The 19,368-nt window shown below is 33.0% G+C and overlaps 1 long non-coding RNA gene across 1 annotated transcript in view; it reads left to right on the forward strand.

The window, feature by feature from the left end:
• The window catches only part of LOC309868580, a 358,629-nt gene that overhangs the window by 259,017 nt on the left and 80,244 nt on the right, over window positions 1-19,368 (forward strand). The window contains exon 4 of the long non-coding RNA XR_014313736.1: window positions 6,819-6,915. This is a non-coding gene — a long non-coding RNA (uncharacterized lncRNA). The remainder of the gene's footprint in view (window positions 1-6,818; window positions 6,916-19,368) is intronic.

The raw sequence follows: 19,368 nt of genomic DNA on the forward strand, positions 1-19,368 counted from the left end.
GATCGGGACGCATAGTTTGATTATTAGACCCAACCTCTGCCACACTGAACCTTTTTTGGATACTGTGATGTCCATATAACACACCAGTTGAAATCTTTCCCTTGCATAGAGGGGTAAAGGAAAATGATGATGATTAAAACTTTGACCTATTATATAGTAAGAGTCTTTGGCACACATTTTTTGTGTGTATTGGATATAAGAAAACCATACTTAAGTTTTTATATGTTCAGCCGTGAATACCGAAAATTAAAACTAAGCAAAGCAAAGTGGGAGTAAACGATTTATGCAGTTATTAGAATTAACATATAAGATATTACTATCATATTGGGATCTGTCTGTACTGATGTTATGTTAATAAGTGGGTACTTGGTTCTCAAAAAATTTCTAAACAAGCTGGGTTTTAATACTAGAAATAACACTTTTCTAACAAAAAAACTATAAAGTTTCTTTTGGGGCCTGCTGTATGGTTGTGTAGGTAATGTATTTTCTGAATGGCCCACCTAAGGAGGCATCTGTCTCTTATTTACACAAAGGCACTCAATGTGCTAGCAACGACCTGATCTTCCAACTCTGATATAATCAGGGTGGGCAGTATTGCCAGGAGAAGTTTCATGGTCTTCTCTAAAGAATTTTTACTTTTAGTATCCATGTGAGGATTCTAAGAGGTCCCCTTGAAGAATAGCTTGACTCAGAGCAGAACAAAGCTACATGCTAACTTTAGATGTTCATGTTTCCTATTTGCATTCAGGCCAAGAATATTTATTTACCTTTACTACTTTCTTATTAATATGAGTTAATCTGCTACATAATACTAAAACCTTTAATTATAGAAAGATCAAGATGGGAATCAGAAAGTGTGCTTCTGTCCCCAAATGATTAAGACAATGGCATGTTCTCAGTGTACATGTATTAATGTGCCTTCATACTAATATACAAATTGTGCATTTTATAGAAGCTAAGGTATTTTAACAACTAGGTTAAGGAAACTTACATAAATTTTGAATTTAGATCTTTAAAATACAATTTTACTTATTTATACAAAGCAGGGCCCTCTGTACATTGGGAAAGTGGTTTTCCAATCAGGTCATAATGGATGGGTTTTAAGGAACAGATGGCAGTCTTAAACAGTAGTGAAGTTGCAGGTGCTGGCCTCAGACGGGGTCCAAAGCCCAGATCTAGCACTGCCTTGAGTAACCAGTCAGGTTTTCTAACTTTTCTGTTTGAAACTGCATGCTATGAAATGTACTAACCTACAGAAGTTTCTGGGACGGTCAAGCCTAGTGGATCTAAGTGTGTAAAGCACTTAGAACAGTGCCTGATAGATAGCACTAAAAAAAACAAAACAAAACAAAACAAAAAACCTTATTGAAGTTCATTTTTTTATTAAAAAATACCAGCTTTTTTTGAGTTATCATTTGTTTTCATATTCAACTTAGGTAATACTTCTTTTTCTTCCTAGGCTTTCTTACCGCTCACCTTATTTGCCCCTTATCTTTCTATCCTGATGCCCTGATACTAGTCTTGAATTATTCTGAGATTGGAATAATCTACAGGACATGTAGATATTTTGCTCTCTCTCTCTCTCTGTCTCTCTCTCGTTTATGTATTCCTCATTTATTACTTTTTCTCACATTCCTAAAAAATCCTACTTATTGATCAGATATATTTCCATTGTCTGAGGAAGATGGTATTAGAAAACAGCATAACCCAGTACAGTGGAATTAAGATTTGGCAATGTTTCTCTGTAGCTCCTCCCAGTTTTAAAATTCTCTGAATCTCTGAAATTGAAAAATCAGAAATTTGAATAGGTGATGCACTTGAAATCACAGTGGAACACAGTTTTTCCCATACCCCCTTTTGGGGTGTATGTGTGTGTGTGTGTGTTTACTCAACATGTGTATATTTTCCACTTTCCCCATCTGGCATCTGCTTTAGCACCAGCTTCTCTAGCTGTTCTGTGTCAAGAGTACTTTAGCCTTTTCATTATGGAAGGGAAAGAAATGAAATAATATAAAAAAGAAAATCCTTCCACCAAGCCCGCTCCACCTCACTTTTTGTTTTGTTGTTTCTAAGCAAGTTTCTTGCCATTTACCTTTGCATTTGCATTGCTTATTGATTGGCAATTTTAAAATTGTTTATTGTGCTCTTTTGTTTCACTGTTCAAGAGCTAAAACAAAAGCTACCAGGCCCTTCGAGGTACACATTTGCATGCGGTGAGCGTTGCCCGAGGAAAAAGTAATTGCTAATGCATATTTATGTGGCACAAATTTGCCATTTGTTTATGCATAAAATTATCAATAGTGCAGGGCGGCCCAGCCGTAGAAAATGGTGACCTTTTTAGCTTAATAAATAGAAATCAGCTGTTATTGTGAAGAGATCAGCCATTTATTCTGTGTTGAGGGACATTGCCGGGAAAATGCAGATTGGGGCTGGCAATATCATTAAATGGAAGGCCAATGACCCTTTCGGTAGAGTCTATTATACTTTATCTAATAGGGGATAAATGGCTCTGGTTGGCAATTGGAATAAAGAACAACAGTTTTTTTTTTTTTCTTTTTAAAATTTCAATCTGTAATTTTGTAACTATGTGGATTTTAAGCTAGTAAAACTGAACAGGGACTCTCAGGCTGACCTGTTGCTAGAATTATCTCAAAAAGTATCTGTTTTCAATTTGCTTTTCCTGTTCATTACTTTTTATTTTGATTTGTACCCATTGACACAAAGAGTAAGTCAAATGATGTTTTTTGTTGTTGTTTTCAGGAAAATAGATCTTCCTTTAGTTTTTAGCTTTCTTGTTCCTTTTTTTGGCCATCTTTTATCTTTGCACTGCAGATAATTTTGTGTTTTTCAGGATTGTTCTGTATTTGATGTTTTAAATATACTATAAGTAGAAGAAGCTATCCCTTTATAAAGTTACTAACATTGTAAATTGAGAGGTTTTTTTTGTTGTTTAGCTAAACATGATACTTTGTTATTGATAAGAAGGGCATTTGAAGCAAGTATGTGGGTCCTTTGCATTAAAGACTATTCTATAAATATAAAACCTTCGTTTGTGTGTGTGTGTGTGTGTTCTTAATACATTAAAAAAAACCAGCAGATAGTCGTGTATCTTTTTATGGTGTTTTTTCTGCTGATTCTGATAGAGGAAATGCCTACGAGCTGGTCTATGACAGTGGTTTAATGTGTAATCTCATAGTACGTTTACTTGGCTAATATCTCTTCAGTCTATTATGAGCATTTCTGCCTTTCAGGATTTTTTATCCAGTTTTTTTCAATCATTATAGAATTCACTATTAAATGGAAGTTACTTTTTTGTTTTTTTTTCAATATTATGTAATATTTGATGCACTCAAAATTTTATGTAAGTTTAGAAACATGATAACGGAACAGAGGAGGCCTGCCCACACACCTCAGAGCACAGTGAGCTCTAGGGAGCAACCTGCATGGGCTCCTCCCTGGTTGTGTTTCTTAACACAAGCACGCCCACCAGGTTTAAAGTTTCTGTAAGAGCAGATCTGCAACCACCAATCTTTCCCTCCAGCTGCACTTTCCTATGACATTGCATTCTGCTGCACGTCACCAGTGACTGAGGAACCTTTTACCAGCAGAAATGGGTCTGTTGGTCCTTTTTAAAGTAGAGGGTGTAAATAGGATTCAGACACTAGGGTACATTAGTCCATAAAATGAATATATTTTTTATGTCATTTATAAGGTATTGATTTTAGGTCCATTAGATTCACAGTCCCTAGTGGGAGAAAAAACAATGATTTAATGGATAGGTTGGAATTCCAGAAGGAAGCACAATAGCAGTGATTAACCCCTTCTCTTTGACTCCCTGCCGCATTATTTAACATGGTGGAGTAGCTGAGGGCTCTGGGGGAGAGGGACAGTTTGTCCTCTGTCTTCCTTGCACTCTATGAGGGATCACAAAACAAATTTCAGCTGGATTGTTACTGTCTCTGAATGTGATAGAGCAGAGCACTCTGGGTTGGTAAGAGTTGCTCTAGTTTGTTTTATAAGGTAGTTTTTAAGTTGATGATTGTGTTATGTTTTTACAAAATCTAGAGCATATATATTTGGAAAGTCGTAATTTATAATACTATTTAGGGAGATCATAGACTATGAAGGAATAAAGCTTACTTTTTTTTAAAAAATAATTTTTATTCTCAACTCTGAGAAAGGAGAGTTCATCATAGTGTTATTATGCCAGTTGTATCCTTTCTTAAGCAAGTTTTAAGTAATATGAGTGAGAATGGCCATCATAGTAATTTTTTAAATAGGGTGTTTCCTGTTCTACAAATGCATAGAAAATTATTGGTTTACACAAGCTTCTTTTCTGATAAAAGGATGACTGAAATAGCATTTTACTTCTGTGTCCAGAGCACTCATAATAATTCTAGCAATTTATCCCAACTAATGTTACTACCACCTAAAAGGAATTTTCTCTTAGGCTTCTTTTGGCAGTTACATTTTCCTTCTTATATATGAAAAAATATATATAGGTAGGAAATTTGTAAAAATTCTAATTATACTTCCAACTATCTGATGTACTGTATGTTAAGGTTGAATAAAATTATGCCAACCAAAGTTTGACTTTCTTAAAAATTGACCTGACATAAAGAATATGGTATCAATAAACATTTTTAGAATTTTATATTTTAATTCAAGTTTTTCAAATTCTATGACAAAAATATAAAAATACAGGCTCCCTCTTGTGGGTAAAATTACCACCTGTATATTTCTGTGTTGCCAACATACAGGATATGACAAAATTTTTATTCATTCTTAGGTAAATTCTGTGTGATCTCTTTATTTGGTCAGATGTGACATTTCACTTAACTGAAAAAATGTAGAGTTTAGGGTACTTTTTTAGTAACATTTTTAATGAAAAGGATTTTTTTTTAAATTAGCAGACTATGTATAGACAACCTTTGCTTTACTGCAGCAGTATAATTTCTGATGTTCAAAATTTTTAATAACTTTTTTCATTTTGGAATACTCTCCAATGGGATAATTAGCAAACTAATGAAATAATGTGGAGCTTTTTTTTTTTTTTTGAGAGAAAGAGCAGGAGGAGGGGCAAAGGGGGAGTGTGTGTGTGTGTGAGAGAGAGAGGAGAATCTCAAGCAGGCTCCACACTGAGTGCAGAGCCACATGCAGAAAACTGAGAACATGACCTGAGCTGAAATTGAGTCAGAGGCTTAATCGACTGAGCCACCCAAGTGCCCCAATAATGCGAAGTCATCAGCGTGACGACTTTTGGATTTCTGTTTATTAGCAGAAGTTCTGATACTGAAGTGAAGTAACATCCCTTCCTGCCCATCATGCTCCAGACAGATACCATATGGTAATAAAACTACTCAAATGCCATAAATCTTGTCATCAAAACTGAATAATCAATGGTGTTGTAAGAATGAACACGGAAGCATTACCCAGCTCTCCCTGGATTGAACTAACAATGAATAAATACTAATAAATACTAACACTAATACTGAATAAACTGGTCTGGGGCCCAGGCTATGGCTAGACCACCATGTATGGGTTCTCTGCTTTCAGAAGTCTGACACCTAGGAATTTCAGCGGAGTAGCAGAGGCCATTTCTGTCCAGCCTGGGGAAACAGAACAGAGCTTTTGTGCACTCATGAAAGTGGCAAGAACAGTATTTCTGAAGTTGAGCTAAGTAGCACAGTCCTAGAGATATATAGTGAAAATTGTGAATGTAGACATAGCTGAATGACTCCCACTAAGATGTTACCATGTGGACAGATACTGTCAGGTATTTGAAAGGAATCAAGGAAAGGATCTATGAGGACACATGACGATTTCTCATAAATCATTCCAAGAACTAAAAATTTATTTTAATTTTGCCTGTCCTATAGCATCTGCACGATATTTACATGAAAATTAGACAGAATGAACAACTTCTGAGGGGATTAATATATATATATACATATATGTATGTAATGTAATTTATATGTGTATATGTTTTTAGATTAATTCTGGTAGTCTAACGCCCAAATTCCGAGACCCCCCAAAGACGACCACCAGAGTCCAGAGTCAAAGCCAAACAGCAGGGGTCGTTTATTACGAGTTCAAACCCGGACCTCCGAGCTCTCGCTGCCGGTGACGCTAAGAAGTCCCGAGCTCAGGATCACAACACCTTTTATACACTATTTTTGGGGAGGCAGGGGCTTAGCATACATCATAGCATCTTGTAACAAATCTCCACATACCACGGGAAAATAAAAAAGCAACTCTATAATATGACTGGCGCACTGCAGAGCGGGAAAAGGCTGGGAACAGATTATTGGTTAGGTCAAAGGGCTGTCATTCTTCAAACTGCTTAGTTGGCGCCGCTAGGGTATGTGTCACCTCAGGATTGTCACCCTGTCAAGCCGCTGGGTGCCAGATGGTTATTATCTCTTGTACCCAGAGCTGGGTGGGGGGTCCGGGAGCAGTCACTCTGCCAGGTTCAATTCTGGGCGGGGGTTGTATGGTTACAGAGTGCCTATAGAAAGTTTGCTGTTATTTTTCCATCTCCTCATGGGTTAGCAAGCGAAGGTACAGAAGCAGAAATAGCGGTAATGGTTATAATTTAGGCATCTCAGTAGCATTAAAGTGCCAAATTAATGCCCCTTTCCCCATAAACAATAACTTTATTATATTTTTTATATTTTTATACATTTATGTAAATTTACATATAGAAATTTATTTTGAAAATCTTGGGAAAAAAATCTTTGAAAATCCTGCTTCCAAAAGTCCTATGTCGATGCATTTACTAAAATGTGCTGTTAATGGTCTACTTTTATTTTTTCTAGCACTCCTCTTGCTGATGACACAATTCCTCTGTGAATCCGTTTACAAGATTCTGAAAGCTGAACAGAGAATTTTGGCACTGCACTGGGTAGGAAAAAGGTATATTCATAAAATACATTAATATACACCTTTGAAAAATCAATTACTACATTTGCTGCTTTACAAAAATGGTAGTTTATATGCCTTCTCTTATTTTTAATTTATAAGTAAAATATATGACATATGCATATTAAACTATACTACATAGTCTTTTATATTCAGATGACAACTAGATTTGTAATTATAATTTGGAAACTCATTATGAAGGTAATGTCTCTAAACTGGCAGATGATAGCAACATTTCTTTTATTTTTGTTTTCTTAATGAGATACACTTTTCTTGAAGTTGTGAAAGCTTTTTTTCTCCATTGAAAAATGTTTTTTTAAAACATTTGTTCCTGCTTTTTTGTCATTGTTGCAAAAGAACTATTTTGGTCACAATAGGTAGGTCACATATTTTACAAAAACTTCCATAGACTATTAAGTATCCAGGGTATATTTTTGTAAACACGTACAAAAATATAATGTTGCTCAGAACAAACAGATATTTTCCAATTTGCTTAGCAGAAATATTTAGTGGGCATCTGTCTGTGAGTGCATTTATGAAATGCTCGTTTGTCTTTTCAAAAAAGTTATACTCTGGGAATAGGAACTGAAAGTTTGACCACAGACCTAGACTTGAAAATCCTCCTATATTCTAGTGGTTGACTAACTTTCATGTATGTGACAGCAGAAAAGGTTGGAGGTAAGGGATCCTTTGTTTAGAAGTTTATCACTAGCAAGATGGAAAGGGAATTCTGTTTTTCCTAAAAAGAATCACAGAAAATGGTCTTTTTGAATAGTGAACTAAAATTTATTTATTCATTAATCCACTCTTATGGTCTAATAATTTACGTTTCTAGAACTTCAAGATGTAAGTTTAATTGTGAAAACCTTTAGAATCAATCGTTGCTGTTGCCTTCTTAAAAATTGTTAAAACCTAAATTATATCCTTAAAGTATTTATAAACAAGACTTCATATATTCAGGGACAAATGAAATAATAAAATATGGAAGAAAACATTGTGATTAATGGATTTTTATTTTAACAGAAGTGGAATAAGTCACAAATGGGTTATTGCAAATATGAAACTTATGTAGTTTTACAAGTGAAAACCAATATCAATATAATTAAAAGGCAAATGTAAATCTTGGGCTACTTCTAGTAAATACGGCCAACATCACATGTAAAGAGCTATTATTACAAGAAGGCACTAACATCTTAATTTATAAAGATAAACTATAAGAACAAATATTGAGGAATGTAATTCTAATACAGTATATTAATAAAAGAAATGTAGGGTTATGGATACTATCCAACCAGTAAAAAGCAGTTTGGAATGATAATGTTGTAACAAGAATATGGCGAGGTGGGTGCTTTCAATACTGTTGGAAAAGCATTGTATTTGTTCAACTTTTCTAGGAAGTGATTTGGCCATCTCTGGTATGAGCCTTACATGTTTCCAGAGCATTCTATGCAACATTTCCACTCCACTAGTTTGGAAAACTTTGGGTTACAAGTAATCCAAAAGAGTTTTTTAAAAGATGGAAATTTACATTTTCTCTTTGTGAAGCCTGTGTAAGCAGTTTGGTGCTGGTCGGGTGACTCCACAGTCATCAGGGACCTAGATCCTTCATCTCTTACTCTCTTGTTTTAGAATATTCAGAATTGGTATTCCAGTCATCATGTACATGTCCTAGCTACAGGATGGGAATATTACTAGGAGAAGATCATGCTCCCTCTCTTTGAGGAAATCTTCTGCAAGGTGTTCATAGCCCTTCCATTTACATTCCACTGGCTAGAACATAGTCATACAAAAAAGCCATACTTAAAAAGGCTGGAAAATGTAGTTTTTATTCTGAGAGATGAATCTGGAAAACTTATTATAGTGGAATAATAAGAGACTGGATATTAGGGCCCAATAAACAATATTTGGCAGTTTCACTTCCAGGAATCTAACTTAATGAAATAATTAAAGGAAGAGACCAAATGATATAAATATATTTGTTCATTTTCATTATTTTATAATGGGAATAATTTGAGATTGACTAAATTGTCCAGCATTGGAACAGTAGTTGGATAAATTTGAGTACATTTGTATTATACAGTCAATAAAATATTTGTAATATATTACAAATGCATAAAAATTAACAGGGAAAATACCTGAAAGTTAATACATCAAATATTAGCTCTAGATCATGGAATCATGAGTAGTTTTAACTTTCTTTGTAGATTACACAGTTGTTTATTTATACTTATTTATTTTTAAATATTTTATTTATTTATTTGAGAGAGAGAGATCATGAGCAGGGGGAAAGAGTAGAAGTAGAAAAACAGACTCCCCGCTGAGTAGGGACCCTGATTTGGGACTTGAACCCAGGACCCTGATATCATGACCTGGGCCACCCAGGTGCCTTACACAATTTTTTAAATAATAAATATGACTTCATACTAAAATTTGAAAATACAAGAAGTATGGGATTCCAAAAGTTTTACTGAAGTTGCTTAGTGTTCATGTTAAAAAGACTACTATGTCTATTCCAGGAGAAATGAATCAGCATCGCACCCATCCTTTTTGACTTTTTCCTGAAGTTAGGCTGCAGTGAGCTTCAGAAATCTTGACCACATTGTAGCCAGCTGCCTCATTTAGGTTAGGGAAGACTGAGATACTGTTTTGCAGTTCAATAGCATGCACCAGGCTCCTGACAGTTGTTGATAATCATGCCTATTTCAAAGGCAAAGAGCGAAGTTTTAAAGACTTACCTTTCTTGTGTGTGAGTGAGAGGTTGCCCATTGCAGTTCTGGATTAAGAAAGGTCTCTTTTTTGTATGGTAAAGGATTTTAAAAATTATAATGTTAAGAGAATATTAAAGAAATGAGAATTTAACTCAGAGCTAAGAGAAAAATTAAATTGCAGAGCAATTCATCAGAAATTCTCTGCAGAAATTAAAGTGAAAACATTTCTCCCCTGAACCTAAGCTGACTATACTTTTTGGAATTTATAAGAGAACTATAGTGTTGAGAGTATAGACTTTGAAGACAGATTGAGCTCAGTTCCTGATGGTATCTGTATGTCTACTGTTCAGTTTGTTCCTTAACCACTGATTGCTCGTGTGTAAAATATAAGTAATAATAGAAGACACTATACCCTGCAAATATTTATCACATGGACACTGGTGTAACTACACTGATTGAACAGTGTAAACTTTGGATTTTAAAGCCCAGACCATTACTAGAAATAGTCACTTTGTAAATAACTGAAGTTTCAATTCAGTAAGAAGATAACATAATTTAAAATCTAAATGCCCGTAATAACATAATCTCAAAATATATTAAGGACAAATTGCCAAAACAGCAAGGAGAAATATGCAAACCCACAATAACATTTTAAACCAGTTCTTTTAGTAATTGATAGAATAAAGTAGACAGAAAAAATCTGTAAGGATATAGAGTTGAAAGACAAGTTTAAGAAACTTGACCTTATAGGTCAATTTTGCATAAATTGCAAAACTGACATTACTTTGAAGAAGACATGGAAAAATTACAAAAATTGCTATATGTTGAGTCATAAAATGGGTCTCAACCGTTTTCAAAGAATTGGAATCATACCAGTTTCACTAGAAATCAAGTTGCAAATAAATTTTAGAAACGTATAACTAGAAATAAGTTTCAAGATTTCAAAGAAATCACAATAGTAATTTTAAATATTTTAAACTAAACAAATAGAACTTTTTACATGTTACCATTATAGAATGCCTATAGGAAGTACTTCCTGGAAAAATTATATTTTAAATAAAAGTACTAAGAAAAATAAAGAATGAAAATAAGGAGGCATTTCAAAAAAGCAAAAACAAAATGGAATGAACTCAAAGTAATAAAATCAAGAGTCAATGAAAGCAAGAGCATAATTAGTAAAGTAGAAAATAGTCATATGGAGAGGACCAAGAAAGTAAAAAAAAATTGATTGTTGCAGAAGAAGAGCAAGTTTTTCAGTCCTCTGATGAGAACAAACAAGAGAGCAAGTAATAAAGGGCAAATAACCAACATCAAGAATGACAAAGACTGTATCATCACAGTTGTGTAAATATTAAACAGACAGTAATGAATATTACAAACTTTATGTTATCAACTTCACATTGGTAAATATGAAGAATTGGATGAATGGCCAAGTTCCTAGAAAAACACAATGTAACAAAATTTACTCAAAAAGAAAGGGAGAGGGGGACCTGGTTGGCTCAGCGGGTTAAAGCCTCTGCCTTTGGCTCAGGTCATGGTCCCGGGGTCCAGGGATCAAGCCCAGCAGGGAGCCTGCTTCCTCAACTCTCTCTGCCTACTTGTGATCTCTCTCTGTCAAATAAATAAATTAAAAAAAAAAAAAAGAAAGAAAGTAAAGGAGAACCTGAATAGTTCTGTAACCATTAAAGAAATTTAATTCAGTAATCAAAAATCTGCCTATAAAGAAAATTCCAGACGCAGGTAGCTCCACAGACAAATTCAAGGAAGAAATAGTCTAATTTTACATAAGTCTTTTTCACAAACTTACTTTATAAAGATCATATAATCTTGATACCAAACTTGACAAGTATGATGAGGAAAAGCATTTACAGGCAAATTCCTCTCATGAATATAAATGGAAAAACCATCAACCAAATATTACCAAACCAAATTCAGCATATAAAAAGGATCACTAACCATGACCAAGTTGGTTTATTACAGAAATTCTAGGTTTGCTAACACATTAAAAAAAGAAAAGCAATAATCTATATAATACAGATTAAAGAAAAGTATTAAATGATCATTTCAATTAATACAAAAAGCTTAACATTCAACATCTATTCTGGTTTTTTAAAAGTTTTAGAAAGCTAAAAATAGGAAAGCATTTCTTTAATGTGATATAAAATACCCATAGCAAATATAAATTATAATAGTATAAGTTGGAAGCTTTCTTTTTGTGATCAAGAACAAGACAAGGATATTTTCTATCACTCCTGCTATTTAGCATTTTTTCTGGAGATGCTAGCCAATGTAGTAAGGCAAGATAAAGAAATAGAGTTATTATTGGAAAAGAAACAACCAACTGTCATATTGGCAGATAAAATGAATTAAAAAGAGTGCTTAGCAAGTTTGATGCATACAATATAAGAAAGCAACTGTATTTCTATATATCAGCATCACTTTATACCTCATTTTTTAAAAAAGATTTTGTTAGAGAGAGTGCACACAAGTGAGGGGGAGGGATAGAGGGGGAAGAAGAGAACCCCATGGTGGGCTTGATCCCAGGACTCTGGGATCATGACCTAAACTTAACTGACTGAGCCACCCAGGCACCCTTACCTCATGTTTAATAATAAGAGATATGTAGCATCCCTATGGGGATAATTCTGAAACTTTAAGAAATATTTTCAAGGCTGAAATAAATGATGTTCATGAACTAAAGGATCCAATATTGTAGAGATGCTCCTTACTGCCAAATTGATTTATAAGTACAGTGTAATCACAAAGAAAAAGCCAACCGGTTATTATTTATTTGGATAATTTTAAAATGTGTGTGTGTGCGCACACGCACGTGCACTGGGGAGCAATAGGAAAAGTTGATTTTAGTGAAAAAGACAAAGAATAGTCAAGACACTCTTAGAAAAGAAAGAATGGGTCGAAGTACTTGCCTTGCTGATTTTATAAAACTATTAATTGAGAAAAACATTCTGTCAGGGGTAAACAAGTAAACAAATAAAGCGAACTAGAGAAATCAGAAACAGACTCTTGAATATATGGGCTCTTTATTTACAATAAAGGTGCTATTTCAAAGCAATAGAAAAATAGACTTTTTAATACTTGGTACTGGGAAAATTGATTATCTACAGAAAAAACAAAATTTACATCACACCACACACAAAAATCAATTAAGTGTAAGAGGCAAAGAGAATCTAAGAGAATCTAAGAAAATAGCTTTATGACTTGGGAGTAGAGATGATCTCTTAAATGAAGAAAGCTCACATCCTGCATTATTTTTAAACAGACCTTTTTTCTTTTTTTCCAAAGCAGTTTTAGGTTCAGAGAAGTATGAGAAGACAGAACGGAAAGTTTTCATATACCCCCAGTACACCCCCCCAACGCATTCATAGCCTCATTTATTAACATATCCTACCAGAATGGTACTTTTTTTTTTTCTTTTACAATTTATAATTGATACATCATTTATTGCCCAGAGTTCATCCTTTACATTAAGGGCTACATTATTTTATTGTTTATCAGAAAGCACCTAAAAAGAGGGAAAAGTCAAGACATAGAGTGGTAGAATAAAATTGCAGAATATCATTGATGAAGATCGTATCAGAATAGATTTTTAAAAGCTATAAATCAGGTAGCATATAATCTAATCTATAATCTAATAGGCATATTAGATCATATCTAATTATATAATCTAATCATATGATCTGATAGGCAAGTGGCAAAAGAAGAAATCCAAATGGACAATAGTATGTCCCAGTGTCCAAACATATTAAAAAGTGCTTAATATCAATAGTATTCAAGGAAATACAAAGTAAACTTACAGGATCCCACTACACGTACTTCAGAATGGGGAAACCTAAAATAACTAGCTGGTCAGAGCATTAGCAAGGATTTAGAGTAACAACCATTTATACAGTACTTTTTTGGCTATCAATTAGAGCAACCACTTTTGAGTATAATACCTAATAAAGGCGAAATTTATATCCCCTGCTCAAGCATAGCAATCCTGGATAGATATCCCAGAGAAATATGTACATATGTGTATCAGGAAACATAAGAATGCTCACATGAGAAATATTTATATTTGCCAAAAATTGGAAATAATTATCATCAAGATGGAAATTTATAGAATAGTCAATGAGATATTGAAGAGCAAAGAAATATTGAAATATTGAAAAGCAAAAACAAATGCTACTACAAGAACCAGGGAATCCTAATTAAGAATAAGGAAAGAGGCTGAGCTGTGGGAGGAAGTATTTGGGTAAGGGAGAGCTTTGGCTCTAAGGGAGAGTGCCAGGAACGTCCTATGTGGTGGTTCTGTAGGTATATGCTTTCTTACTATTTGCTAAACTATAAATATTGTGTACATTTAATCATAATAATTAAATGGTAAAATAATACAGCAAATAGTTATAGGTTTTACTTATTTCTTTAGTGATGTCTTATATTTTAGGAGGGAAAAATGTGGTTGCAAATAATATAGATTAAACTGATACATCTTTGAAATTAGGTAAAATTATTTAAGATGCTTGTAAAGTAATGGAAATGAGAAATAATAGGAGAGTAAAATAAGCATTTATTCTTTCTAGTACTTGTTCTAAAAAATGTAATGAAGGATTAAGACATTGCCGTTAGATAGAAGTAAAATGTTTTCAGACTATAAAATTATGGTTATTTTATCTCTATATATTTTAAAACACATTGTAATGTTAAAATATCCTTTTGCACAAATCAACAATACCCACAAAAAGTCTTCATTGAATATCAGATTTTATATTCCATTGACCAAAACGGTATAACAAAAATAAATACGTTACATAGGTGTTGTGAATCCAAGAGTTTTTAGAGGTAAATTGAGGATAGTGGTTAGTTATACCATTGATGGCAGTTGTTTTTGCTTTGCTTATCTCCTTCTTGTATTAACATTGTTTTAAAATGTCACTGCATTTATAGTTATTTGCTTTAACCATTTAGCTAGTTAATAATTTGTGATCCTAATGTTATTTGTACACGCCTTTTGGTCACCTTTCTCTTTTACTTGCAAATAAGCAAGCTCTTTGCTTTAACTGTTTATCAAATCCCATCAGTTTTTTCCCTTGGTCACCTAATCCAGATAGTAAAACTCTTTATTGCTTGAAAAAGGAAAATAATCCCAATATATTGCAAATTGTCAAGTGAGTTCTTTATAATTAAAGATTACTCTGCAATATACAATTTTTAAGGCATTTATCTGGACAGGGTTCACTGGCCTTTGAGAATGAGCCACTTTGTTGACAAAACTATCATCTAAATTGTACAACATTAATGAGAACTCTGAGTAGCACACTCTTACATTTTAATGTAGATTGCAGTTTAAGGGGAACAACAACAACAACCAAAAAAAAAAACCCACCACCAAAACAAAATACTGAATGTGATTGAAGTGGATTTTGAAAAGGTCTGCCACCTGTGGATAAAAATGTGCATTACTCTGAACACATAGTAATTAAGAAAGGTCATAGGAAAATCCAGTGACCCTCTGAGATGAAAACTTTGGTTATTATTTAAAAAAAAAAAAAAAGAAGAAGGCGGCGGCGCTGGTTTTTACAGTTGTATAAATACAGGGTTTATGATACTACTTCCTCGCACAGCTAATTGTCCGTACTTTACAACCTCACCCACAGTTCTGTAGTACCACGTGGTAGAACTGAGTCGGTGCTGGTCTTTGATTGGAATCCCTAGTTTATTAATTAATTGTAATCATATATTTCCTGAACAGCATCACATTTCTGTATCTTATTCTTTTTCATAACGCTTTACACATCATGTTAGATCAATATCTCATTGTTGCACCTCGATCTCTTAAATGTCTCCATTTTGATAAACTTTCAGCTTAGTTTTCTCAAGTTAATGAAATATCGTAAGTAAAAAACACCACGAAAAGCATGCTAACAGCCTGTTTAAATCTAATGGCACCATACTTTTATAATTTTTTCTTTAACTCAAAATTATTTGTTTAAATGCCTGATTATACTTGATCATCTGCATGTTCTACCTACAAATATCTAATATCCATCTGAATAGCTTTGCATAAAGTTATTGAGCTTATTTTCTGGGTGTTTTAAATGTATGTACATATGCACTGGAGGAATTTTATTAGCACAATTTGAATTGCAGAGTTCATTTCAAAATGTACATCAATTTAAGTAACATAATTCAGTCACATAGAGATGCTCCATTGTGCTGGTCTTGGAACAAGATATTGCTGTTTGAGTAGCTAATGCTGATGTACTTGAAACAGTCCTAAACCACTAGCAGAAAATAATAGTCCATGCATAATTCCTTTGGCTATAGCTTTCCACTTCTTGATTGATAAGGAATGATGAATGAGCATCATTCAAAAATTACAGGAAAATTAGACTATATTACTTTTTAAAGTCAGATGATAATATGTCTTACTAATTTAATAACAACCAAGCATTGTTCTCTTATTCAGCAATTGTTTGTAATTAAGAGAATTTTTCCTTCCAAATAAAATAATGTATGAACTGTTGACCAGAAATTTTTTAAATGATATATGTGAGCAAGCAGTTGCTTATTTTTGTGTCTTTCTTTAGAATACTAAACAACAAAGCAGTTGGAACAATAATAATTTAATTTGAGAAAAACCTTGAACCCAAACTGTCTCCATATAACTTTTTCATAATTAGGTTATACATCTTCTCAGTGGAAGAAGTCTTGCCCATGGTCACATTCTGCAAATAAAAATACATTTTGCATAAATTAGTGAAGTTGAACTGCTGAGATTCATTATAAAATGTAATAAATATTTACCAATTTTTAAAGTAATTATGAACCATGATGTTATTTTCCTAGATGATGAATGTATCTAGGCATCTTTTACAGAATTAAACATTTTATAGTGAATAACTGGTGTTTTTAAAATATAATATGACATGACATGACATAATATAACATAATATAATGTAATCATGATGTTTAACCTGTAATTAGGGAATTTTATTCCCTCTTAAAGGTTTTTGATCCAAGTGTCATTTTAGGCACGGTTTAAGGACAATTTTCTAGCTATTTAGAAAAAAGTTAAATTCAATTCTTATGCCATTACCAATATTAATTCTAGAAGGATTATAGATTTACATTTTTAATAAAAGAATCTAAGAGTATTAAGAGATAGTGTTGGCACATATATATGTAAGTGGGGGCAGGGTTAAAAGTTATTTTTAAGAATTATACCAAGGCAGACATCACAAAGCAAAAACGTTGTTAGGTTTAATCACATAAACATAAAAGCTTTTTTTGCATCTTCAGTGGTAAGACTGACAAATGAGGAACTGAGAAATATGTTTGCAGTATACTGGGTTTAATGATATAAAGTACCATTTTTATTAAAAGTATTGGCAATTTTATATATTCAATATATGTAAATATATTTTCAACTGCTAACAAATTAAGAGAAAAGTAGAAAAAATAATTTGAATATTCAGTTAATATTGGGGTTCAAACATATCAAATGTTTGAGTTTTATAATTTAAAAAATGCAAATCAATTGTGAGATCTTAGTTCATTTAGCAAATTAGGAAAGAAAAAATGACACAATAATGAATGAAGATATTGCAGTGAGGTTAGACCTGTCCTTGACTGAGGCTGGTGGTGCCAGTTGTATCCTGGCACTGAAGATTCATTTCACAGTACATGTTAAAACCTGTTAATGTCAGAACACCTGGGTGGCTCAGTCAGTTAAGCGTCTGACTCTTGGTCTCAGCTCAGGTCTTGATCTGTGTCATGAGTTCAAGCTTCATGTTGGTGCCTGCTTCAAAAAGAAAAAAAAAAAAAAAAGAAAGAAGAAAAGTCTGTTAATGTTGATGCTTGTACTTCAAGGAAGTTAGCTAAATGTTTTCATAGTGTTTATAGTAACATGAAATTGAAAACAACTGGATATATTAAAAAATGGTTTCTATGTTTAAAAAATCGTGGTGTTTGTAGTAATGGAATATTAATTTCATTTAAAAATTATGTGTCGGCATGGGAAATCTAGGCTCTGGTTTATGGTAAACATTTAAGAAATATTTATTGGTTGGATGTGTAGGTGCCTGTACACACACACACGAGAGTGTAGCAGGCAGAGAACAAAAATTCTGGAAGAACATAAGCAAAATGATGAAAAGCTATACTTGGCTTAAAGGACTATGGCTGATTTTTTAAAAAAATTTCCCTTTTTGATTTCATATGTTAGTTATCTTTCTTTAATAAACATGTTACTTTTATTTTAAAGAAAAATACGTATTTTAAATAACATCAATGATAATTGATAAACATAAATTATAAACATCAATGTCATAATTCATCTCTCAAGAAGCTTTCCCCTTATGTTTTCTTCTTGGAGTTTTATAATTTCAGGTCTCATGTTCAAGTCTTTATGCATTTATGTTAATTTTTGTGAATAGTATAAGATAAAGTTCTGATTTTATTCTTCTGGTTGGGGTAGTCCAGCTTTCCAGACCCTTATTTGTTGAAGGGACTATCCTTTCCCCATTTGGCTCCCTTGTCAAATAGTAGTTGCCTGTATATACAGGGGTTTATTTGTGGGATCTCAATTCAGTTCCATTGGTCTCTGTGTCTATTTTATGTCAGTACCATACTGTTTGGATTACTGTGGCTTTGTAGTATAGTTTGAAATCAGGAAGAAAGTCTCCAGCTTTGTTCGTTGTTCTCAGTATTGGTTTGACTATTCAGGTATTAGGATAGTTTTTCTCTTTTATTGAGAAACTCCATTGGAATTTTGATAGAAATTGCTTTAGTACTTTATACATAGTTTTTCGAATGAAAGCATTTTCTACACATATATATTGTGATACAAACATGTCTAAATTCTTTGTTCTGAATTTTGGATTAGGAAAAAAATCAAGAGGAACAAAATGTTTTTTAGAATTTGTGATACATTGAACTACAGTCTACATGGCTAGGATAAAATGCCATAACACCGCCAACAAATTTATCCAGTGTTTACTCCTAAAATCCCAATGGTAGGGTTGGATCACCCTGCCTCAGATTCGGTCTGTCTCTGGCCATTGGGTAGTGCTTTATGTTGTGCCAACTTTTGTCTTTATGTAACTTCCACTATATTCCGCTGTCACAGAGAATAATACCCCAGAAATAAGATTTTTAAAATCCTTCAAAAAATTCAAGATCTTATATAATGGACAATAGATATTATTCCTTATTAAGATATTTACCTTATGAAAACCATAATTTAAATCTTCCAGTACTGTTCTAGTGTTTCTATAGTCACTTTTTATTATTTATTTATTTATTTATTAATAGTCACTTTTTTAAAAATGAAAGTTACCTCATAACTTGTAAGCATAATTCATGTCCATGCATTTACAGATGTGTCTTCAGTTTGATTTGTTAAAGTCCTCCTGCATTTCCCCCTTTATTCTCACTTTTATAACTGAAAGCCTCAATAAAAAAGTGATTAGTAAATCCATAATGAAGCAATTTATTAAAATATGGTAAAATATATTGTATCGATTGTTCAAATGAACTTGTCTTCTTTGATTGAAAGAAACTGTTTTTTAAAATGAATTCTATGTTCTTTATTTATTCCCCCATCTTTCCATTACCAGCAAGTGAACTTTGGTTCATGACCACTTTTTCTATTTTTAAACTTTATCTGTATTGATACAAAGCATAAACAAATATTTTAATTTTTGGAATAAGAATGACTTTTCAAAAGTAAATAATG

Source organism: Mustela nivalis, assembly GCF_964662115.1.
Source record: "Mustela nivalis genome assembly, chromosome: 7".
Classification (NCBI taxonomy): Eukaryota; Metazoa; Chordata; class Mammalia; order Carnivora; family Mustelidae; genus Mustela; species Mustela nivalis.